The sequence below is a fragment of the Dendropsophus ebraccatus genome, chromosome 8 (genome assembly GCF_027789765.1).
Source record: "Dendropsophus ebraccatus isolate aDenEbr1 chromosome 8, aDenEbr1.pat, whole genome shotgun sequence".
NCBI lineage: Eukaryota > Metazoa > Chordata > Amphibia > Anura > Hylidae > Dendropsophus > Dendropsophus ebraccatus.
In genome coordinates, this window is record NC_091461.1 from 70218774 (window position 1) to 70242823 (window position 24050).

The window sequence follows — 24050 nt, forward strand, 5'->3', positions numbered from 1 at the left end:
GTTTGATTTCATGAGAATGTGATACATCATAATAAGTAATTAAATAACATCAGAAATAAGTGGCTTCCAGAAGTCCAACACTAGAGCTTGTTGTTGAAGCAAGCAACGTGCCTGTGGACTGTCAATCAGCCTGGCACTATTGTCAGGAGCACAGCATGTTTGTGGTACACTTACAGCTTAGCACTGGTTTACCATACAGTGGATTATGGCTCTTTGGAAGTTTCATTGCTTCAATCATATTTACTTCATTACTAGAAGCCTTCATTGATTGATTAGAAAACCCTTTGAACACAACAACGGAATCAGTTATATACATGTACAGAAAATAAGTATTTGATACACTGCGGAAGTTTTCCCACCTACTAAGGCTATGTTCACACTACATATATTTTTGTAAAACTACGGCCGTTGTTGCCCATTGCAACAACGGCCATGACTTATGCGAAAATATACGTGATGTTGCCTCCTATGGAATCCCGGCCGGAGTGTATACATACAACTGACATGTCAGTTTTCTGCGGCTGCTATTCATTGAATAGCGGACACAGAAAACCCTGTCAGTGCACACTGTGGAGCTAGCAGCTCTGGCCGCACGTTCCATAGTGTGCAGTGGAGAGTTCTGATGCGGGTGCGCATGGATGCGCCCGCGTCAGAACTAAGCGGCGCAAAAGATCATCCGCCCAGTACTGCAGTACTGGCCGGGATGATCTTTTCTGAGACCGGCCGGTCTCTTACAAGTGCTGAACATGGCCTAAGAATGGAGAGGTATGGCATTTTTATTGTAGGTACACTTCAACTGTGAGAGACAGGATCTATAAAAAAAAAAAAAAAAAAGCAAATTTGCATTTTACATTCATAATTTTTTTTAATTATCATGAAAAACACAGCACTTCCTGTGAGTCTAAACACAGAAAGTCCCATGTTTCTTAGGTCATCTGCACGCTCACAGAGAAGGCAGTCATGTGACTGACGGACACATTAAGCTTTGACACTCTGTACTGGCAAGGACTTCATGTGTTTAGTCTGTTTTTAATTTCAATCATAACAAGACTAAAAATCTGCCTTTTCCTTTCCTTAGTTGCCCTGGCTGTGTGTTTTAGCTGGAAGTATTCATTGTGTCCTGGGCCAGATACAGAAGGAAACTAAAACGCAAATGACTTTGATCAGAAAAGAAACCCCCTTGAGTCTCACAGGATATAATGCAAAATTATGTTTTAAAGGAGAAGTCCCCCCCTCCTGGGGGTGGGGGTCATTTATGGACCTCGTTCCCATGCTGCATCACCAGGCTGCTGTACCCTGCCGAATGTCATTTTCTCCAGGCTTTGGTGGGATTTAGCCTGCTTAGTCAATCAGTTATGGCAGAGGTGTTCCGTCCCAGTCATCTGTCCACTGGGTCATGATGTAGCAGGAGGGGAGAAATGAAAAGTGTTGGTTTGCATCCAATATGAAAAAAAAATTTAACTTAAAGGGGTAGTGGGGCGCTAAGAAATTATTCACAAAATAACACACATAACAAAGTTATACAACTTTGTAATGTATATTATGTATGTGAATGGCCACCTTCCCTGTGTTCCCCCACTCCCGCACGTGGACCCGGAAGTGTAGTGTACCATACATACCTGACCCGTCCCCGATCTTCTGTCAACGATGTAATCTTCAGGAGGCCGGCCGAATCGCTGCAGCCGTCCCTGATGCCGGCCCCCCCTCTGCCGCGTCATCGGCTGCTCAGCCGCGATTGGCTGAGCATAACTGAGCTCAGCCAATTGCGGCAGAGCAGCCAATGACGTGGCCAGTATCAGGGACGGCTGCAGCGATTCGGCCAGCCTCCCGAAGATTACGTCGTTGACAGGAAATTGGGGACGGGGACCACGCGCGTCAGGTATGTATGGTACAATACACTTCCGGGCCCACGATTCACATACATAACATTCATTACAAAGTTGCTATTTTGGGAATAATTTCTTAGCGCCGCACTACCCCTTTAACTTAACACTTAACAAACATAATATTAGTGAAATTTATTGTTATTGCACAAAACTGGCACCGCTACTTTGGTGCTGGATCCCAATGTGCGCTTTATTCCAGGGGCCTAGCTAACGACTCATGGGCCCAGATGGTAAAGCTCATCAAGTTTCCCTATAGCTGTATCCATGTTTTCCAATACTCCCCAGGGCTGCTGTCAACTACTTCAGCAACCGATATTCAAATGCCGAACAATCGGACTCCGGCATGTTCCAGTTGCACTGATCTCTGGCAGAAATGTAATGTATGACAGATGGTGCTATTACATGACTGCCTCACCTCTACAGACTGCAGAATAGTGCTCCATGGTCCAGAGCCTGTGCACTACATGGAACATTTGGTCTGCCCCTCGCAGTGCACCCTGTCCTGACCTCTGTCCCCAGCACACTGAGACTGGAGAGGAGGGGGCATCACAGCAATGCTGCTACACAGTGCACCCTGCAGTAGCTTCCTGGCCTCTGTCCCCAGCACAGTGAGGCTGGAGAGGAGGAGGCAGCACATCAATGCTGCTACACAGTGCACCCTGCAGTAGCTTCCTGACCTCTGTCCCCAGCACACTGAGGCTGGAGAGGAGGAGGCAGATGGATGCAGCACAGCAATGCTGCTACACAGTGCACCCTGCAGTGGCTTCCTGACCTCTGTCCCCAGCACACTGAGCCTGGAGAGGAGGAGGCAGATGGATGCAGCACAGCAATGCTGCTACACAGTGCACCCTGCAGTAGCTTCCTGACCTCTGTCCCCAGCACACTGTGGCTGGAGAGGAGGGTGCAGCACAGTAATGCTGCTACACAGTGCACCCTGCTGTAGCTTCCTGACCTCTGTCCCCAGCACACTGAGGCTGGAGTGGAGGGGGCAGCACAGCAATGCCGCCTCACAGTGCCCCCTGCAGTAGCTTCCTGACCTCTGTCTCCAGCACACTGAGGCTGGAGAGGAGGAGGCAGCACAGCAATGCTGCTACACAGTGCACCATGCAGTAGCTTCCTGACCTTTGTCCCCAGCACACTGAGGCTGGAGAGGAGGGGGCAGCACAGCAATGCTGCTACACAGTGCACCCTGCAGTAGCTTCCTGACCTCTGTCCCCAGCACACTGAGGCTGGAGAGGAGGAGGCAGCACAGCAATGCTGCTACACAGTGCCCCCTGCAGTAGCTTCCTGACCTCTGTCCCCAGCACACTGAGGCTGGAGAGGAAGGGGCAGCACAGCAATGCTGCTACACAGTGTACCCTGCAGTAGCTTCCTGACCTCTGTCCACAGCACACTGAGGCTGGAGAGGAGGTGGCAGCACAGCAATGCTGCTACACAGTGCACCCTGCAGTAGCTTCCTGACCTCTGTCCCCAGCACACTGAGGCTGGAGAGGAGGAGGCAGCACAGCAATGCTGCTACACAGTGCACCCTGCAGTAGCTTTCTGACTTCTGTCCCCAGCACACTGAGGCTGGAGAGGAGGGGGCAGCACAGCAATGCTGCTATACAGTGCCCCCTGCAGTAGCTTCCTGACCTCTGTCCCCAGCACACTGAGGCTGGAGAGGAGGAGGCAGCACAGCAATGCTGCTACACAGTGCACCCTGCAGTAGCTTCCTGACCTCTGTCCACAGCACACTGAGGCTGGAGAGGAGGAGGCAGCACAGCAATGCTGCTACACAGTGCACCCTGCAGTAGCTTCCTGACCTCTGTCCCCAGCACCGTGAGGCTGGAGAGGAGGGGGCAGCACAGCAATGCTGCTACACAGTGCACCCTGCAGTAGCTTCCTGACCTCTGTCCCCAGCACACTGAGGCTGGAGAGGAGGAGGCAGCACAGCAATGCTGCTACACAGTGCACCCTGCAGTAGCTTTCTGACTTCTGTCCCCAGCACACTGAGGCTGGAGAGGAGGGGGCAGCACAGCAATGCTGCTACACAGTGCACCCTGCAGTAGCTTTCTGACTTCTGTCCCCAGCACACTGAGGCTGGAGAGGAGGGGGCAGCACAGCAATGCTGCTATACAGTGCCCCCTGCAGTAGCTTCCTGACCTCTGTCCCCAGCACACTGAGGCTGGAGAGGAGGAGGCAGCACAGCAATGCTGCTACACAGTGCACCCTGCAGTAGCTTCCTGACCTCTGTCCACAGCACACTGAGGCTGGAGAGGAGGAGGCAGCACAGCAATGCTGCTACACAGTGCACCCTGCAGTAGCTTCCTGACCTCTGTCCCCAGCACCGTGAGGCTGGAGAGGAGGGGGCAGCACAGCAATGCTGCTACACAGTGCCCCCTGCAGTAGCTTCCTGACCTCTGTCCCCAGCACACTGAGGCTGGAGAGGAGGGGGCAGCACAGCAATGCTGCTATACAGTGCCCCCTGCAGTAGCTTCCTGACCTCTGTCCCCAGCACACTGAGGCTGGAGAGGAGGAGGCAGCACAGCAATGCTGCTACACAGTGCACCCTGCAGTAGCTTCCTGACCTCTGTCCCCAGCACACTGAGGCTGGAGAGGAGGGGGCAGCACAGCAATGCTGCTACACAGTGCACCCTGCAGTAGCTTCCTGACCTCTGTCCCCAGCACACTGAGGCTGGAGAGGAGGAGGCAGCACAGCAATGCTGCTATACAGTGCCCCCTGCAGTAGCTTCCTGACCTCTGTCCCCAGCACACTGAGGCTGGAGAGGAGGAGGCAGCACAGCAATGCTGCTACACAGTGCACCCTGCAGTAGCTTCCTGACCTCTGTCCCCAGCACACTGAGGCTGGAGAGGAGGGGGCAGCACAGCAATTCTGCTACACAGTGCACCCTGCAGTAGCTTCCTGACCTCTGTCCCCAGCACACTGAGGCTGGAGAGGAGGAGGCAGCACAGCAATGCTGCTACACAGTGCACCCTGCAGTAGCTTCCTGACCTCTGTCCCCAGCACACTGAGGCTGGAGAGGAGGAGGCAGCACAGCAATGCTGCTACACAGTGCCCCCTGCAGTAGCTTCCTGACCTCTGTCCCCAGCACACTGAGGCTGGAGAGGAGGGGGCAGCACAGCAATGCTGCTATACAGTGCCCCCTGCAGTAGCTTCTTGACCTCTGTCCCCAGCACACTGAGGCTGGAGAGGAGGAGGCAGCACAGCAATGCTGCTATACAGTGCCCCCTGCAGTAGCTTCTTGACCTCTGTCCCCAGCACACTGAGGCTGGAGAGGAGGAGGCAGCACAGCAATGCTGCTACACAGTGCACCCTGCAGTAGCTTCCTGACCTCTGTCCCCAGCACACTGAGGCTGGAGAGGAGGGGGCAGCACAGCAATGCTGCTACACAGTGCACCCTGCAGTAGCTTCCTGACCTCTGTCCCCAGCACACTGAGGCTGGAGAGGAGGAGGCAGATGGATGCAGCACAGCAATGCCGCCTCACAGTGTATTGTGTCAGATAAGAGACCAGAAAACAATGTGCTGGGGGAACCTGGCTCCCCCCTAGCTTAGAGGGTCTGGTGCGACCTTACAGCTACAGTCCTGCTTTATCCCCATAGAGCTGGCAGTATATACTAGGGCTGTGTAGATGGTAAATCACTGCACGCCTCTACTCCACTGACCCGGAAAGTCAATAAACAAGGAATGCTTTGCGATACAGACACAGCCCCGGGATAAGTCACTGAGCCGGCGGCCATGAATGGAGCTCTGCCCCCACCTCCCCACACCAGCATCAGCAGCACACAGCCTTCTAGCTGTGACGTCACACCAACGTGCCTGCACCCTCAGTACACGAGCAGCTACCAGACGCACATGCGTGCTCCACAGCCTCTACGTCACACACGTGCCCAAGTACCAGGGCGAACATTGGCCAGTGCCCAGTGTCCTGACAGGGCACAGTCACCAGGACACCTCTGCTGAAAGGAAGAGCCAGGACCCGCTGTGGCCGAATGGCTGCCCATCATCTGCCCTGTCCTCTCTAGTCTCCCTGCTGATGTGAATGAGACATAGGAAGAGGCGAATGGGCACCGCCAGCCCAAAGGTGGGTAGTATGCAACAGCTGTAGGGGCGGGGGCTGCGGGGAGGAGGCATAGTAATGATTCCTGTCATTCACTGCAGTCAGTGACCATGGAAGGCTCCGTGTAATATGGAGGCTGCCCAGGGATAGGATTAGTGGGGTGACAGTGGCGATCAGGCTCCTAAGCCCACAGCCCCCCTCTCCACATTCATGCTGGCTGAGCTGAGGAGAGGATGCATTTCTTTGGTGGTGTGACAATGTGCTGCAGCATTGGTATCCTGCCTCCTCCTCTCCAGCCCCAGCAGAGAGAGGTCAGGAAGCATGCTGCCACACTGTGACCATTATACAGTGATATAGTGATACATAGTGTACTGGCTCTGTACATATAAATGGAGCACTGTCCTACACACGATAGCACCAGCTGCCATTATAAATGATAAATGATAAGCATCTCTTATCTGCCGGGGTGAAGAGCTCGTCCTCCCTTATGGTTCTCCTTGGCAGACAGTCCCCCCTCCCCAATTACTGTCATAAAGTGCAATAAAAGTGGAGCTTAGGCCCCTTTCACATCCTGTTTTGGGGATATGTTGCCAGTATATGTCAGAATACCTTCATAAAGATATTCCAACATCTACTACAGTGTACAAAACATTTAAGTACTATAAAAACAAGGCATATACTGCTATTTAGTAAATAGACATAGTGACTGTGCCTCATGTTTGGGCTGATGAAGTTGATGGGGGCTTTGTGGATATACCATACTATCAGAAGACATTATTGAAGACATTGTACACCAGAGAACTGCACATAGTGCAATGGGATCTCATTATCCCTACATATTCTTTTCTGTTGTCCTCACCATTTTATCCTTCTTATTTATTATTAGTGCTCCATATACGTTCTTTATACATTTAAATAAGTTTATATACTGTATATACAAAGAGTCGGATGTCACCGGATATTTACAATTCATTAAACAAAGTAGGGGGCTGAACCAATCTACAGTATACAAATGGGAGTGCCACTCTAGGTCTAGAAGAGAAACCAAAGTGTATAAGAACAGAAAAGACACACACAGGAGTGCACCCTACAAACAATTCTATGATTAAACAGTAATTCTTAAAGCGGTAGTGTGGCGGTAAAGAATTATTCACAGAATAACACACATTACAAAGTTATACAACTTTGTAATGTATGTTATGTCTGTGAATGAGCCCCCTTCCCGTGTCCCACCACCCCCGCCCGTGTACCCGGAAGTGTGTGGTGCATTATACATTACCTGATACGTGTTGAGGGCCGTCCGCCATTTTGTGCCAAACGTCATCTTCGGACAGACGGCCGAATCCCTGCCGCTGTCCCCCCTCTGCCGTGTCACAACTGTGCTCAGCCGCGATTGGCTGAGCACAGTTATGCTCAGCCAATCGCGGCTGAGCATCAGATGACGCTGCAGAGGGCGGCCGGCATTCGGAACAGTCGGAGCTGTTTGCCGGCCGGCCGAAGAAGACGTCACTGACTGAAGATCGGAGACGGGTGTCGGCACGTGACAGGTAATGTATAGCGCACCACACTTCCGGGTACACGGGTGGGGGTGGTGGGACACGGGGAAGGGGGCCATTCACAGACATAACATACATTACAAAGTTGTATAACTTTGTAAAGTGTGTTATTCTGTGAATAATTCTTTACCGCCGCCCTTTAAGGCTTTACAAAAACACCAACATAAAAAAAAAAAATGCCAATGCGGCCTTACATATAAATTTTTTTTTCTTCACCTTTCTCATTGCCTACAGATAAAATGAAAGCACAGCTGTGAATAATTGTCAACACCATTTTCACATACATCAATACATCACATCACATCACAGGGGGTAAATTATCATTGTTTTATACAAAAGTCGCAAATATCTGCGCAATCGCTTTTATTGCGCAAAATTTTTTAACTAAGTTTCCACCACTTCTGTCAGAATAGTACTGTTGATATGTGTGTTTTCAGTTTTTAAAAATGGCGCAAAAAAGCACAAAATGGCGCTAGGCCAATCCTGTTTGAACCACACTTACAAAAGACACAAATTATACCTTAAAATGGTGCATATGTGAAGATGTGAAGCCACTCATCCTGTCCAAATTTATGTGCCTGGGAATTTGGCGAGGGAAAAACATGCTCTAAAGGTAGCTTCACATATAACGGAATCGCAGCAGATTTCATGCTGCACGTTTGCAGCAAAATCTACAGCGATTCCCCTCCTGTCAGTTTCAATGACAATTCCGCTACGAGTATGTAATCCTATTGAAACTGACAGGGGGCAATTGAAGCAGATTTTGTTGTGAACTTTGTAAGTTCCTTAGTTAAAACTAGGGATGGTCCGAACCTGGTTCGGGTCGGGTTCGTACGAACCCGAACCCTCAGAAATGATTCCCGATGTCTGCCCTCTCCGTGGATAGGGTGGATACAGCGGGAGGACCGCCTGGAAAACTGGGATACAGCCATAACCATAGGCTGTATCCCATTTTTTCAGGCGGTCCTCCCACTGTTTCCACTCGCTGCACGGATCGGGCAGACAGCGGGTATCAGATGAACCCGAACCTCAGCAGATTCGGACCATCCCTAGTTAAAACCTAACCTGTGCCCATATTATATGATTTAGATAAACTCTCCCATGATAAAGGCCTGCTCATTAGAACTTTAGGACATGGGGCATCCTAGATGAGCAGCCTCCTAGATGAGCAGCATTGCACGCTTGTTTTTGTTACTGACAGGTGCAGTTCACACTTTGGATAAATAGCAGCTCCCTATACAGCTGTGCCCGACTGGTCAAATGACAGGGACAGAGGAAGACATTGGGCAGAGAAATGTGCAGCTGTAACAATTAGTAATTTACTGGTTGATTTAATGAGATCTGCAGAGGATCTATTAAACAGCTGGTCAATCCGACACATGATAGCCTCAGATGTGGCCCTTGACTCCATCCAATGGCTATATGTTACATTCCATAAGAACATGGGTGGAGATATGTATTGATGTCTGATAGCACTTTTCCAGTATATTTTATTTTGCTTATAACAGATTCATTTTGAATAAGAAAAAGAAAACCTTCCAAAATCTGTTAATGATATTGTCAGAACACATATGGAAGTAATCTGAAAGTAAAAAGTCTGTGCATGAATACATATTCAGGCGGGCAGTTATATATACATGCACACACACACATATTTTTACATTTTAAAGTCGTGCCAAAGCGTCTGCATGACAGAAAACAAAGGGCCTGTCTGGTAACCACTCATCTTCCCTTGCAGCCACTTTCACACATGATGGGAAAAAATATTCATAGATTTAAACTGGTTGTCCAGTGAAAATCTTTTACTTTAAAATCAACTGATATCAGAAAGTTATATAGATTTGTAATTTACAACGTTAAATCTCAAGTCTTCCCATACTTATTAGCTCCTATATGTCATGCAGGAAATGGTGTTTTATTTTCAGTCTGACACAGTGCTCTCTGCTGACATCTCTGGCCGAGACAGGAACTGTCCAGAGCAGGAGAGGTTTTCTATGGAGATCGCAGCTGCCTGTCATTACCCTTGGCTACCTGCCTGTCATTACCCTCGGCTCCCTGGACTCTGATGTGTGCAAGACCGCTCTTAGTGCAGTGGTCCCGCACACATCAAACCCCCTAAAGTCAGGAACGTATATGTGCATTCCTACTGCACGGGGTATGTGCAGTAGGAACATTATATATATATATATATATATATATATATATATATATAGTGGTTAATCAGAGAGCATCCAGATGATGCATGACTGGACTGGAACCATCAGAATGAGTGGATATCTCCATTCAGACCCATAAAGAGCTATCACAGTATTAGACAGTATATGGAATTAAAAGAGTTTGTTCTGATGGGCCAGTCTTTTTGAAAGGGGAATTCATCAGCTGATCGTGTCGTTTGGTCCTGACCTAAAATCATCAGCCGCCAGGCGCTCATTAGTGTAATAGCAATGCCCAGACGACAGCTGATGATGGTGTAAAAAAATAAATAAATAAACTATATACTTTACCTCTTCACGGCCCCTGATGTTCTGCTGCCCTCTGCTCACTTCCCAGAACCGCCCCTGTAAGCTCCGAACTGACAGGCCGCTCAGCCAATCACTGGACACGGTGGTCCTAGCCAGAGATTGACTGAGCAGCCTGTCAATTCAGAAACACACTCTGAAGCTAGAGCGGAACCAGAGGAAAGAAAACACGATCAGCTGATCATCGTTGTCTCTATTACATGGAACGATAATCTGCCAAATCAGCCCTGTGTAATAGGGCCCTTAAAGTCCTTCACTCTGTTTACTCCCCCCTAGTACCTTATAGTTGTACGCTATAAGTCGGCTGCAGGGTGACATTTCAGAATAATAGGATTAAATTCTTGCTCCACTGTATGGTGGTGGAGCCAAAGCTTGGTATAGTGATGATGTCTCAGCCTGGGAACTTAAAGGGAATCTGTCAGCACCGGGCCCTACCTGAGGGGCTGACAGTGTGTTGTAGTTGTCAGTACCCTAGTAAGCATGTTGCCTTTGGTAATTTGTCCATGGAGTGGATTATGCGCAATCTTGGGTCTCCTACTGTAATAAGTTGTGCCTCAGCATTTGTGCCACACTCTAGCACACCTCACCACTCCTTCCTCCCTCTCCTTAATAATCAATGCTGCCCGGCCTCCTGCTCACTCAGCTGTCAGACAGTATCTGCCAATAGAGGACTGATCTGCAATGAGATATAGTTGAATCTCTGAACCCAAATGTTTTGGAGCTGTGGTCTAGGGTTAAATCACCTGTCTACAGCCCATCAGCAGTTCTTTCTTTGGTTTGAATCCCCTGATGGAAATTAAATATAGTTATTTATTTTTTCCTTTTTCTCATTATTGTATCATAATTGTATTATAATTCCAAACTAGTTTAGTATTTTTAATACAAAGACGAGAAAACTAAAAAAGCTATATATCTTTTATTTGTCTCATAATTGTATGAAAAATAAATTTAAAAACTAATTCGGACTTAATTGGGAATTTTTTGTACAATAAATGCTACAATAAAGAGAAAAAATTAAAAATACATAATTAGATTTCATTTCCATCAAGAGATTAGAATCAAAGAAAGAACTGCTTGTGATCTCTAGGCAGGTGATTTATCCCTAGACCACAGCTCCAACACATTAAGGGTACAAACACACACACCGTATACGCAGCATATTTTCTGCTGCGATACGCAGCAGATACGCAGCGGAAACACAGCAGATACGCAGCAGATTATATCTAAACAACTGAACACAGCATCAAATCTGCACCATCAAATCTGCTGCGTATCTGCTGCGTATACGGTGTGTGTGTTTGTACCCTTAAATTCAGGGATTCAACTATATCTGAGTGTTTCTTTCAGACATAAACTGCCTACTGATCTGCAATCAGCGACACAAACTGACAGCTGAGTGAGCAGGAAGCCGGGCAGCATTTTCATGAAGAAGAGGGAGGGAGGAAGGAGTAGTGAGGTGTGGTGTAGTAGAGTGTGACACAAACGCTGAGGTACAACTCCTCTTTGATTTTTTATTACAGTATGCATAATCCACTGCACAGACAAATTACCAAAAGGCACCATGCTCACTAGGGGACTGCGAACTACAGCACACTGACACACCTTAGGTAGGGCCCAAGTGCTGACAGTTTCCCTTTAATAAAAAGCCCAGCACTCTGTCAATCTGCCAGACACACACACGAACCACACACACAAAACTTTGCTGCCACCACCTTATCAGTTACATTACTGGGGAGACAGGGAACCCCAAAAGTGTTCCACTCACAAGCAGACAAACCCACACAGTAGAGTAAGCCACCCGCTCATACAGCATACAGTCACACATCGCACATGCACTCTTCACAGAGGTAACTAGGTTTGCTTTAGGGTACAAGACAAACCATCAAACTTTTAGGTTTAATGCATCAAAAATGTACAGTGCGTTGGTGACAAAAAGATGATTGACAAAAGACATACAGACACTGCAAACAATGAAAATAAAAAGGATAAAATAAGAAAGTTCAGATACTTAGCATAGAGATACGTTGTATAGGCTCTTCCTCCCCAGGGGATTGGGCATAGAAAATGGTGCACAAACCTATTTGATTGGATCCCCAACTATGTGACTCTCAAATGTTCCCTAAACCTCATTTTAGGCCCAAAAGGGTTGGCCTGAAGGCCATCACCTGAGATCTCTGACTCAGAATGTTCAGTCATCCCCCTCAGACATCAAGGGAACACACCTGAAAATATCAAAAAGACACTTTCCCAGGTGCCCCGGCGAAGGTACGGGCCCGAGCCCTTCTTCATAATTCATATTTCAACGTACTGATTCCTCGCATATCAAACATTATTTGCCCTGGACATTCAGAACGTGACTTATCCCTTATATGATGATGCAGTTAGACAGATATATTTGGACTTCCTGTGATGTACTCGTCCTACCCAATGCTATGATATTGGTTCTATGGCTATATGTTTTATTTGGAGCAAGTTATGGAAGATTCTATGTTCCTACTTATTTTCTAAAAGAGTATCTACCTCCTGCTAGCATGGAGTCAGTAAGCCTGCCTTAGAGGTGCAATCTCAACAATCTAACCACAATCTACTTCACCATCTGCTTTGCGGCTCCATGCTTATTGCCCCTTGCAGAGAGCATTTGGTCTTTTCCAAAAGGTAAACAGACGGCCTGGATCCAAGCTAATCAATAATTGCTTATCATTAACCTGAATCAGCTCACAGATAGAAAATAAGGATGGGATCTGCTACTGGTTATTGCTTACTTCCCACTCCCCTGATGATAATGGTATGATAAACCTGCAGATGTAAGCAAGAACTTTAATTCTTATAGATTCAGCATGGAAAAGCCATCTTATAGCCTGTGTGGATTAGACATTTTGACTGGGATTAATCCTGTAGTGGAGTGTCAGCCTCAGATTACTGTTACATATCCTCAAAATACATGTTGGATTTACCATTGGCTAATCCTTAAAGTGAAAGCTTGGAAAAAACCTCTTTGAAACTTTGCACCAGAAAATAAATGTATTTTTCTACAGCCCAGAAACACAGCTTAATCTATGAAAGGAACAATGGGGGACATTTACTAAGGTGGACATTAATGGGGGAGATTTATGAAAGGGTGTAAATATACACCTGGTGTAAACTGCCCACAGCAACCAATCACAGCTCAGCTTTCAGCTTACCAGAGCTGAAAGCTGAGCTGTGATTGGTTGCTGTGGGCAGTTTACACCAGGTGTATATTTACACCCTTTCATAAATCTCCCCCTTACTGTTCTAATGTGGGTTGGTGTTTTTTTTGTTCCAATAAATTGAGTGTGATTTATGGAAAAGTCGCACTGTCATAGTAATTGTGTTGCAAGTAAAAAGTCCCCCCCAAAAAAGTCACACACAGATTCACCTGGTACTGACAATACGTAGGCCTGAACCAGTTTTTGTTGCAAATGATAAATTGGGTGCAAATCCCGGAAATCCCGGAAATCTTTGGGTGAATACTCAAAACAGGCAGATAAAAGTTGCATCCAAAAAATATTTGCCTGTCGAGTACTGGTTCATAAATAGATTTTAGACCAAAAATGGGTAAAAAATCTAATTAATTACCTAAAATAGGCACAAATCCCTTGATAAATTACTTAACCTAATAGCATCTAACAGTGTCAGCAGTTTGGAACGTGAATTGCAGCTAGGTCTCGGCGATATGGCCAAAAATAAAATCCCGATTTTGAAAAATTTTTGGGACGATTCTTGATTTAAATCTCTTTTTATTTCTTTTTGCTAAATAAACAGAACAGTTTTCTTGCAAACTCAGATACTGTTTTAATGACGTTTGAGACAACAACTGTATTGCTTTCCACTGTAACAGTGCTCCTCCTGTGCCCCTCATGTAGTAGACAAGCCTCCTTTGTGCCCCATATAAATAGTTTTTCCAAATATGTTCTACTCTGTGACCCCATATAGTATAGGAGATCTTTTTTGTGCCTCCATCAAGGTAGGGTGTAGTAGTGGAGGTATAGTGGATAAGGGGTGTAGTAGATGAGTGGTGTAAAGATGAGTGGTGTAGTAGTATAAAGGAATAGATGAGGGGTGACTGGGGCAGGCTCAGGGTGACTGGGGGGGACTGAGGGGGACTGGGGCAGCTGAGTGGGACTGGGGCAGACTGGGGGGACTGAGGGGGACTGGGGGTGACTGAGGGGTGAATGGTGCAGCTGGGGGTTACTGAGAGGGACAGGGGGTGACTGGGGCAGCTGTGGGTTGAGTGGGGCAGCTGAAGGAGACTGAGAGGGACTGGGGGTGACTGGGGCAGCTGGGGGTGAGTGGGGCAGCTGGGGGTGGGTAAGGCAGGAGTGCACATAGCCCTTCTCCTCTCACCTTGGTACACATGTTCACCTCCTAGCCACACATGCAGGTCCCCTGTCTGTGGAGGAGGCCGCAGAGACTAACGAATAAGTAGATAGCGTCCCTGCGGATCCTGGAGCTGTACAGCGGGATCGTGCACCCCCCTAAACCGCTCTACAGCACCAGGACCCGCAGCGACGCTATCTCCTCATTCTGCAGTCCCTCCAAAGACAGGGGACCTTCTTGTGTGGCCGGGAGGGGAGCGGGCCGCAGGTCAGCCACGGCTCTGTTAAGAGGCTAGAGGCCGCTGTCTCCGCATCTCTCCGGGCTGCGCAGCCCGGCCTGCACCTCACCGTGCTGCCCTGCACCTCTCTCTTCGGACCACGCTACCCTGCACCTCTCTCCAGACCCCGCTGCTCTGCACCTCTCTCCAGACCGCGCCGTCCTGCACCTCTCTCTGGACAGTGCTGCCCAGGCTGCACCTCACTGCGCCGCCCTGCACCTCTTTCCGGACCATGCCGCCTTGCACCTCTCTCCGGACCGCGCCGCTTAGCCTTCACCTCACTGCACCGCCCTGCACCTCTCTCCGGACCGCGCTGCCCGGCCTGCACCTCACCGCCCTGCACCTCTCTCCAGACCGCAACGCCTGGCCTGCACCTCACCGCGCCACCCTGCACCCCTCTCCGGACCGCCCGACATCACTCTGCCCACAGTGACTTTTTGCGAAGATCAAATTTAGGATTTTCACAAAAAAATCTATTTCTAACTTTCTGGGTGAATTAATCAAATTACTGAAAAATAATGGCCATTTTGATGCATTACTTCTAGTGTGTATGTACAGGGTCTCTTGGCAGTAGCAGAGTCAAATGAGTATAAAAGACCTTAACTTTAATGGGTTATGGAACGGGCATATTTCCATCCTTATACTGGCAGATTAGCAGATTAGAATCCATTAGAATCTTTGGAGCCGCGGAGGGGGTTTCATCATACTGGCAGTCCTGCCCCCAGTGCTTCATGCTCAGGAACCAGGCGGTGGTTCAAAAAAAAGGACCATGTCATTGGCATCCTGCATCGGCTTCAGTCTGTTAATGTAAAAAATCCATGCTGATGTACCTGGTGGTACATTAACTTTAAGGTATTGTCTCATGCAGATAACTCTAGCCCATGTGCTCTAGCCCAGTGTTTTTCAACCTGCGGTACACGTACCACAGGGGGTACACGCCGCAGATTGAGGGGGTACGCCGGAGGGGGAAAAATAAATAAACTTTGGCTTTAAGTGCCGGCACAGTGCTATCATTCAGCAATTTCCCAGCACCAGTCACCACGGCAGCTCTCTCCACCACAGCAGCTCACCAGCGTTTTGTGGGGGACAGGGCTTGGAGATGCTGCGGGGGGGAAGATGGAGAGAGTCAGGGTGATCACATGGGGAGCAGGGCACCAGCAACGTCTGCTGCCCGCTGTCCCCCTGCGGCTGTCGGATCCAGGAGCGGCGACGTAAAGAAGGTGATAGTGATGGGGGCAGAGAGGGGGTGATGGGGGTGGATTTAGCGTCGCTGGCAGGGCTGTGGAGTTGGAGTCGTTGAGTCGGAGTCGGAGCTAGAGCTAGGAAAAAAATGTATTGAAAAATCTTTAAAAAAATGTATTGAATTTTGATATGAATTTTACAAGTTTTGCTCATTAATATATATTATGAGCAACATTCTAATAGGACACAGACCCCATTAGATAAGGGTGGTCATGGAAAAGTCGTTGGTCACTATTTGGCAGTTTGTTTCTGAGCTGGAAGAGTCCATTGTGTGGGGGGAGATCTGTGCTGTTCTCTTCCTTGATGCTGGATGACTGTATATGAGCAGCAGTGTAATATGAAGATATCCTGTATAATATAGAGGAGGAGGAGAAGACATAAGTAGTTAAGCATTAACCTCTGTTTGTGTGTTTTCCTTCAGCGTGCTATGGCTGCAGGTGTGTGTGTGTGTGTGTGTATATGCTATAGCTGCAGCAGGCTGTGTGTGTGTGTGTGTGTGCAATGGCTGAAGCAGGCTGTATGTGTGTGTGTGTGTGTGTGTATGCTATGACTGCAGCAGGCTGTGTGTGTATGCTATAGCTGCAGCAGGCTGTGTGTGTGTGTGCTATGGCTGCAGCAGGCTGTGTGTATGTGTGCTATGGCTGCAGCAAGCTGTGTGTGTGTGTGTGTGTGTGGTGTGCGCTATGGCGGCAGCAAGCTGTGTGTGTGCTATGGCTGCAGTAGGCTGTGTGTGTGCTATGACTGCAGCAGGCTGTGTGTGTATGCTATAGCTGCAGCAGGCTGTGTGTGTGCTATGGCTGCAGCAGGCTGTGTGTGTGCTATGACTGCAGCAGGCTGTGTGTATGTGTGCTATGGCTGCAGCAAGCTGTGTGTGTGTGCACTATGGCTGCAGCAGGCTGTGTGTATGTGTGCTATGGCCGCAGCAAGCTGAGTGTGTGTGTGTGGTGTGCGCTATGGCTGCAGCAAGCTGTGTGTGTGTGTGTGTGTGTGCTATGGCTGCAGCAGGCTGTGTGTGTGTGTGCTATGGCTGCAGTAGGCTGTGTGTGTGCTATGACTGCAGCAGGCTGTGTGTGTATGCTATAGCTGCAGCAGGCTGTGTGTGTGCTATGGCTGCAGCAGGCTATGTATGTGTGTGCTATTACTGCAGCAGGCTGTGTGTGTATGCTATAGCTGCAGCAGGCTGTGTGTATGTGTGCTATGGCTGCAGCAAGCTGTGTGTGTGTGCACTATGGCTGCAGCAGGCTGTGTGTATGTGTGCTATGGCCGCAGCAAGCCGAGTGTGTGTGTGTGTGTGTGTGTGTGTGTGTGTGTGGTGTGCGCTATGGCTGCAGCAAGCTGTGTGTGTGTGTGTGTGTGTGCTATGGCTGCAGCAGGCTGTGTGTGTGTGCTATAGATGCAGCAGGTTGTGTGTGTGTGTGTAAGCTATGGCTACAGCAGGCTGTGTGTGTGTGTGTGTGTGTGTGTGTGTGTGTGTGTGCGTGCTATTGCGTGCCCCCACAGTGACCTTCTATATCACTGTGTGATCCCTCTCTATATCACTATGTGTGACCCCCAGTATATCACTATGGCTGACCTCTATATTACAGGTATCTTGCATTGTTAGCAGTGTTTCTTTAAGTATGGTTAGTATTTAGTTAGAAACATAGAAGATTGTCAGCAGGAAAAGACCACCTGCTCCATCTAGTCTAGTTCTGAGTAGTTCAGGACATGGAGGCTGGAGACTGGCTGCATCCACTGCACACACAGGATAATCTGCTTTATATCTTTTCTCATTCCCTCAGAAGTCGCCCCAGGATCATGTAGGACATTAGGGAGAAGCTGCTGAGCCAGTGTGATAAATAACTCCTCCGATATATGACTGGCCATTTATGAAGGAGCAGGAGTCGGTCCTGATAAAGAAGGGTCCGGCCAGCTGCCAGAGAACCGGGCCGGTGATAAGTTGTGGTGCACGAGGTTACCCCGCCCCAGGCTGTGACAGGAGTTGGATGTGGACCGGAAGATGGGGCAGCCCCGGCGTCCCCCTTTACCTCCTCTCTCTTCCTCTCCCCACTTCACCTTTTCTTTGTTCCTCTCCCCATTTCACCTCCTCTCTCCTCCTCTCCCCCCTTCACCTCCTCTCTCTTCCTCTCCCCACTTCACCTTCTCTCTCTTGCTCTTTCTTTTCTTCTTCTTTTCTTTTCCCCCTCAGACCTTACTCTCCCTTTGATCTCCTCGTGGCTCAGAGGCTGGAGAAGAGAGTAAGAACCACTCCATGCCCAGATTACGTGAGTATGAATATTTTTTGTGTTTGTTGGGGCAGGAGGGGGAGGGAGTAGAATGGTGGGCATTATTGTGGGGGAAGGGCAGGGGGCATTATTACTCTATGGGGGTCATAGAAGAGGATATTATTTTTAAATAAGGGATCCTAAATACGGGGACCACCCACACACCTACTCACTTTACAGCGCATGACACTAAACAGCGGAATTATGACTGTATGGGAGCCTATAGGTAGGAAAAAGGGAGGGAAGTTAAAGGAAAAACTTAGGCTACATGGGGAGGTATCTGGCTACATAGGGGTAGGTATCTGGCTACATGGGAAAGGTATCTGGCTACATGGGGGGAGGTATCTGGCTACCTGGGGAGGTATCTGGCTACATAAGGGTAGGAAAAAGGGAGGGAAGTTAAAGGAAAACTGTGGCGCCTAAGATGTTTGGCAGGTTCTCTGGCAAGAAATAAATTGTAGCTGCAAGAAATCATCATGGTGGTCTGGGCCAGATGAAGTAGAAAAGGGAAAGTGATATCTGGCTACATGGGGAGGTATCTGGCTATAGAAGGAGGTATGTTAACTACATGGGGAGTTATCTGGCTGCAAGGGGGTAGGTATCTGGCTACATAGGGGTAGGCATTTGGCTACATAGGGGTAGGCATTTGGGTACATAGGGGTAGGCATTTGGCTACATAGGGGTAGGCATCTGGCTACATAGGGGTAGGCATCTGGCTACATAGGGATAGGCATCTGGCTACATAGGGGTAGGCATCTGGCTACATAGGGGTAGGCATCTGGCTACATGGGGAGATATCTTGCTAAATATGAGGAGATATCTTGACTACATGGGGAGGTATCTGGCTATATGGTGAGGTATCTGGGTACATGGGGAGGTATCTGGCTACATAAAAGGAGGCCTCTTGGCTACATGGGTGAGTCATCGGGCTGCAGGGATATATCCCACCTGCTTCTCTGGCAACCGGTTTACTGACGGCCTGCTCATCCAATCCGTGCACTGTCCCACCCCAGTCTGAACACTTAGCACTCACACCAATCATGTTTTGGCCCTGCATTACACAGTGAACAAAGTTTGCTTTTTCACTTGAACAAAAGCTGTGTTGAAGGCGCTGAACAGCTGTCCATGTGGGTCCTTGTTGTCAGCACTCCACCAGTCTATTTTGAATGGGAAGCCCCTTTAAAGTGGTGCACTTTTTGCAACCTAATGTAGAGTCTGTTGCTTATATGGGCACTGTCACTTAAAAAAAAAACTTTTTGTGTGTTCTTGAGTCATAAGTTTTGATGGATGCTCAGACTCCTACAAAAGTTAGATAGACCTGGGTGAAACACTTGACTAGGTGCTTCACTCCCCAGCTCCAATAGGTGCACCAATAGGACATACTGCACAACTGAAAACAAGCATGGCTGTAATAGTGTTTTTATTGGATTCACAATGTGCTCAGTATAGTATATAATTTAAGTAAAAAAATATATGCAACTTCACTGTCAAACAAAACTAGCCAGTACCTAATACTCATATGGTGTTGTCACAGTCTAGTGAGTATCTCGTGATTTCATAATGATTCCAGTCTAGTGTGGCGTGACTGTACAGCCGATAATATAACCCAATGAGTCTTCCCTATCCTGTTACAAGAGGGCTGGGACATACAGGGCTTGGCATCCTTTTGATGATTCTGACGTGGATGATGCTGCAGCATCTGCAGAAATCTCATAGGCCTGAGGATGTGTCACTGCAAAACATAAGCTCACAAAGGAGTCGCCTCCAACCTGTGCTCTGCATTAACTATTTATTAGGAGGAAGATGACTCTGCTCTTCTGTAGCTTACGTTTTACTGGGAGGGAATACATTTTTCATGAACAAAACACGGTTAGATACTGAGGACCAGGAGGATGATGAAGGTCTTCCATCTAACACCTCTATTTCCCACAAGGTAACAGTAATCGATATAGCCTACTTTACTTTTTATTGTTTTAAGCTTTAAAGAGCTTTACAAAAAATCATCCAGTATATCCAGGAGTGTCCGACAGTGAAGTCTGTAGGGAAAATGTTATAGTGCTCACACTGTTTCAAAGAGTTTTCTTGACTTATATATATATTGTTTATATGTTATAGTACATATCTAAAATTATATGTAAATATTGTCTAGCAAAAACTTTTTAGTACTTGAATATAGTTCCAAAAACGATAACACAGTATATAGCAGAGGTAGGGAACCTTGGCTCTCCATCTGTTGCAAAACTATAACTCCCATCATGCCTGGAGAGCCAAAGCTTTAGTTTTGGCTGTCCAGGGATAATGGGAGTTGTAGTTTTGCAACAGTTGTAGAGCCAAGGCTCCCTACCCCTGATAGATAGTATATAATGTAGTTGTGGAAAAAGAAGTGTTTATAAAATGTTGTCAATGTAGATGATGAATCTGGATTTCCAGAATGTTTCCCCCTCCGCTACATAAGATGCATTGTGAAAAGTGCATGTGCTACTGGATGGGAGTAGTAGTTGGAAATGTAGTTGTATATTGGAATATGTAGTTTCCTCTATAGATCTGTCTACTTGAGGCACTGCACCTCTCTGTTATCGTTCATTGTGTGGCAGGAGGACTTCTCATATTATCGGATAACAGACAACCTAAAAATGGCTTTTTTGTCTCGGTATACACAGCGATTTTGGCTGTGACATACATCACGTGACTAAAGATGTACTAGTTGTCACAACCCAACAGTCACCAGAAGTCCAGCAGGTGTGAATTGTTGCCCTATTCTAAAGGAAATTGTGAAGGATTACAAAGGATATTGCCATTAGATGATTTTAGTATATTTAGTTACATTAGAAGTGCGTTTGGAATATCTATAAGTGGTTATTATACTTCCCTCTAAGTGTCTCTGTGTCCCCCACATGCTTATTCAGCTTTCTCAGGTTTCTGGTAGGTTTTCATTAGTGTTACTGGAGTTACAATGTAAATGCTTCACTCTCTTACTGATAGTGATGCTGGCTGCAACAGTTCTAGAGTTACTAGAGAAACTGGGAACACTTTAACCACTTCCTAGCTGGATTTATTAATATGCACATGACTACTTTCTTAGGGTAACTGAAAGGGAGTCTGTCAGCTTGGGAATATGTGCAATCTATGGGTAACATGTTATAGGGCAGGAGAGGCTAGGCTTATTTATACACCCTTACTTTACAATATACTGCTATGTACCCACTACAGGATTGTATTGGAAAAATATGTCCATCTATTAGTAATGGTGGATAATGAAGGCCACAAATACCGATTATAGACGGCTGCCTTTTCCCAATAAATGCAGGCCCGGTCTCTTAGTGGGAACAAAGCCATAGAGTAAAAGAACAAGTCTATTGTGAAAAACTGTACAATTTAAAGGAGGCTTTGGTACCCTGTTTGGATGCATTTAAAGCGGCACTATCAGCAGGTTCGGGCCAGTGAACCTGCTGATATGCGCCTGCCGCTCTTTACCTCAGGATCCCTGGGCTGTCTTCTTTATTCCGCTGCAGTCCGATAACCCGTTGTTTTCGACTAATTACCGATATGGTAATTAGCGTGCTTGGAGCATTAGGCGCGTTCCCCATGCTCCCGGAGCACCCGCTCGTCCTGCCTAGACTGCCTCCTCCCGGCCCGACCCACTATGCATATTCAAATATGCATAGCTAGCCGGTTGTTATGGCGCATGTGCAGGGAGCAGCCCGTTACAACCGGCCTAGCTATGCATATATGAATATGCATAGGGGGCAGGCTAGGCAGGACCAGCGGGTGCTCCGGGGCATTTTTTTTGAATGATAATGTTTCCCACAAACAGCAAGGGTTTCCCAGAAAGGTATTTGCCTGTCCTTTTATCATGTTCATCACCTGTCAGACATTTATGGGACCAGCTGGGACACACCTTTTACAATCTATATGGATGCAGGGTCTACAGGCCCAGCAGCAACATCTGTAGGCAAATATGCCGCAGGATGCAATGTGGAAGTTGTATATGTATGTATGCCTCTATGCCAACCTGTATCTCATCTTTTACAAACGTTAAAGCGGCACTATCAGCAGGTTCGGGCCTGCGGCTCTGTACCTCAGGATCCCCGGGCTGTCCTCTTTATTTCTCTGCGGCCCGGTAACCCGTTGTTTTTGGCTAATTACTGATATGGTAATTAGCGTGCTCGGAGAATTTGGCGCGGCCCCCATGCTCCCGGAGCACCCGCTGGTCCTGCCTAGCCTGCCCCCTATGCATATTCATATATGCATAGCTAGGCCGGTTGTAACGGGCTGCTCCCTGCACATGCGCCATAACAACCGGCTAGCTATGCATATTTGAATATGCATAGTGGGTCGGGCCGGGAGGAGGCAGTCTAGGCAGGACGAGCGGGTGCTCCGGGAGCATGGGGAACGCGCCTAATGCTCCAAGCACGCTAATTACCATATCAGTAATTAGCCAAAAACAACGGGTTACCGGGCCGCAGAGAAATAAAGAGGACAGCCCGGGGATCCTGAGGTACAGAGCCGCAGGCCCGAACCTGCTGATAGTGCCGCTTTAACGTTTGTAAAAGATGAGATACAGGTTGGCATAGAGGCATACATACATATACAACTTCCACATTGCATCCTGCGGCATATTTGCCTACAGATGTTGCTGCTGGGCCTGTAGACCCTGCATCCATATAGATTGTAAAAGGTGTGTCCCAGCTGGTCCCATAAATGTCTGACAGGTGATGAACATGATAAAAGGACAGGCAAATACCTTTCTGGGAAACCCTTGCTGTTTGTGGGAAACATTATCATTCAAAAAAAATGCCAGTTGGATGCCCTACCATTAGTGGTAACACACAGGGCCACAGGATGTCCTGCACATTTACCATATTTTCTGGTGTATAAGACACATGAATAGGACATTTTATGTTTGAGTTTACCTATTATTGGAACCAATTTACTGTGGACCCTTTATAGACGCCAAAATCCCTAAGATTTAAGTGTCAGCAGCCACTGTGGCCATTGATTCCCCGCTGCTGGGATTTATCAAGCCCTTATTTATACTGAATACCTCTAGTTTTCATTCTCTTTTCTAATAAGATCCTTCTGCTCAGTTTTTCTGTACGCTGGCTGTCTGTAGCTCTTGCTGTTCCAGTTAATGGTTTGCAATTATTTCCAGAGTGGAGCGTTTAGTGTGGGATTATGATGCTCCTTGTTAGAATATTTTATCTACAAAATCCATTAGGTGAAAAATAATGGACGCTGCAAAAAGCTGTCTACAGTTGGGCAAATCCGCAAAAGAACACAAGGCTTCAAATGTGTATTAATGGGTTGTTTTAGGGGAAACAAAATATTACGGAGAAATAATTAAAGTTTACTAGAGTCTGAATATGCTATTATTTGTATCCTTTAGGGAAGCTAAATAGGTATTAATATGCTACATAAGAAACAAACAGGAAAGGCGGCACTCACCCTCCTTGAAAACCATTACTTTATTTCATTCTCTTTATTAGAAGTAGCTGCAGTTTGGGAGCTATGTATCACACGGCTGTGTGATGGCCACCAGCGTTTTATGGGTCTCTTTGCTTTCTCTGTCCTCACATGTCATTCTGATGCATCAGAGTGATGGGTGAGGCTAGAAGAAACAAAAAGACCCGCTAAATTGCTGTTTTATTTTTTTTTTTATAGATATTTATTTTTTATTTTTAAAACCTATACAAAAGAAGTCTGCCACAAAAACTAGTAGCAGACTTATAAAAAAGCAAAAAAAACTAACATATACATTCATTTACCTCCCACCCTTTCCCGCCCACCCCATCCGCGAGGAAGAGAGGGAAAAAATAATAATAATCTTTATATATAGGGGGGAAGGAGACTGAAACTAATGACTACCTGAGCTGGTCCTTGCAGATTCCCACCTAAGCCACAGTTTCCTG

At 47.3% G+C, this 24050-nt stretch overlaps 1 protein-coding gene across 3 annotated transcripts in view; it reads left to right on the forward strand.

Moving 5' to 3' along the window:
- The first annotated feature begins 5757 nt into the window (after positions 1-5757).
- Positions 5758-24050, forward strand: part of CCSER2 (coiled-coil serine rich protein 2) — a 152170-nt gene continuing 133877 nt past the window's right edge. The window contains exons 1-2 of one of the 3 annotated variants that reach the window (XM_069980636.1): positions 5758-5969; positions 18066-18141. The gene's annotated coding sequence lies outside the window, so the exon portion shown is untranslated. Of the gene's footprint in view, positions 5970-18065; positions 18142-19975; positions 20075-24050 lie in introns of those variants that run through there. The other 2 variants (XM_069980637.1, XM_069980638.1) reach the window with 2 other exon arrangements.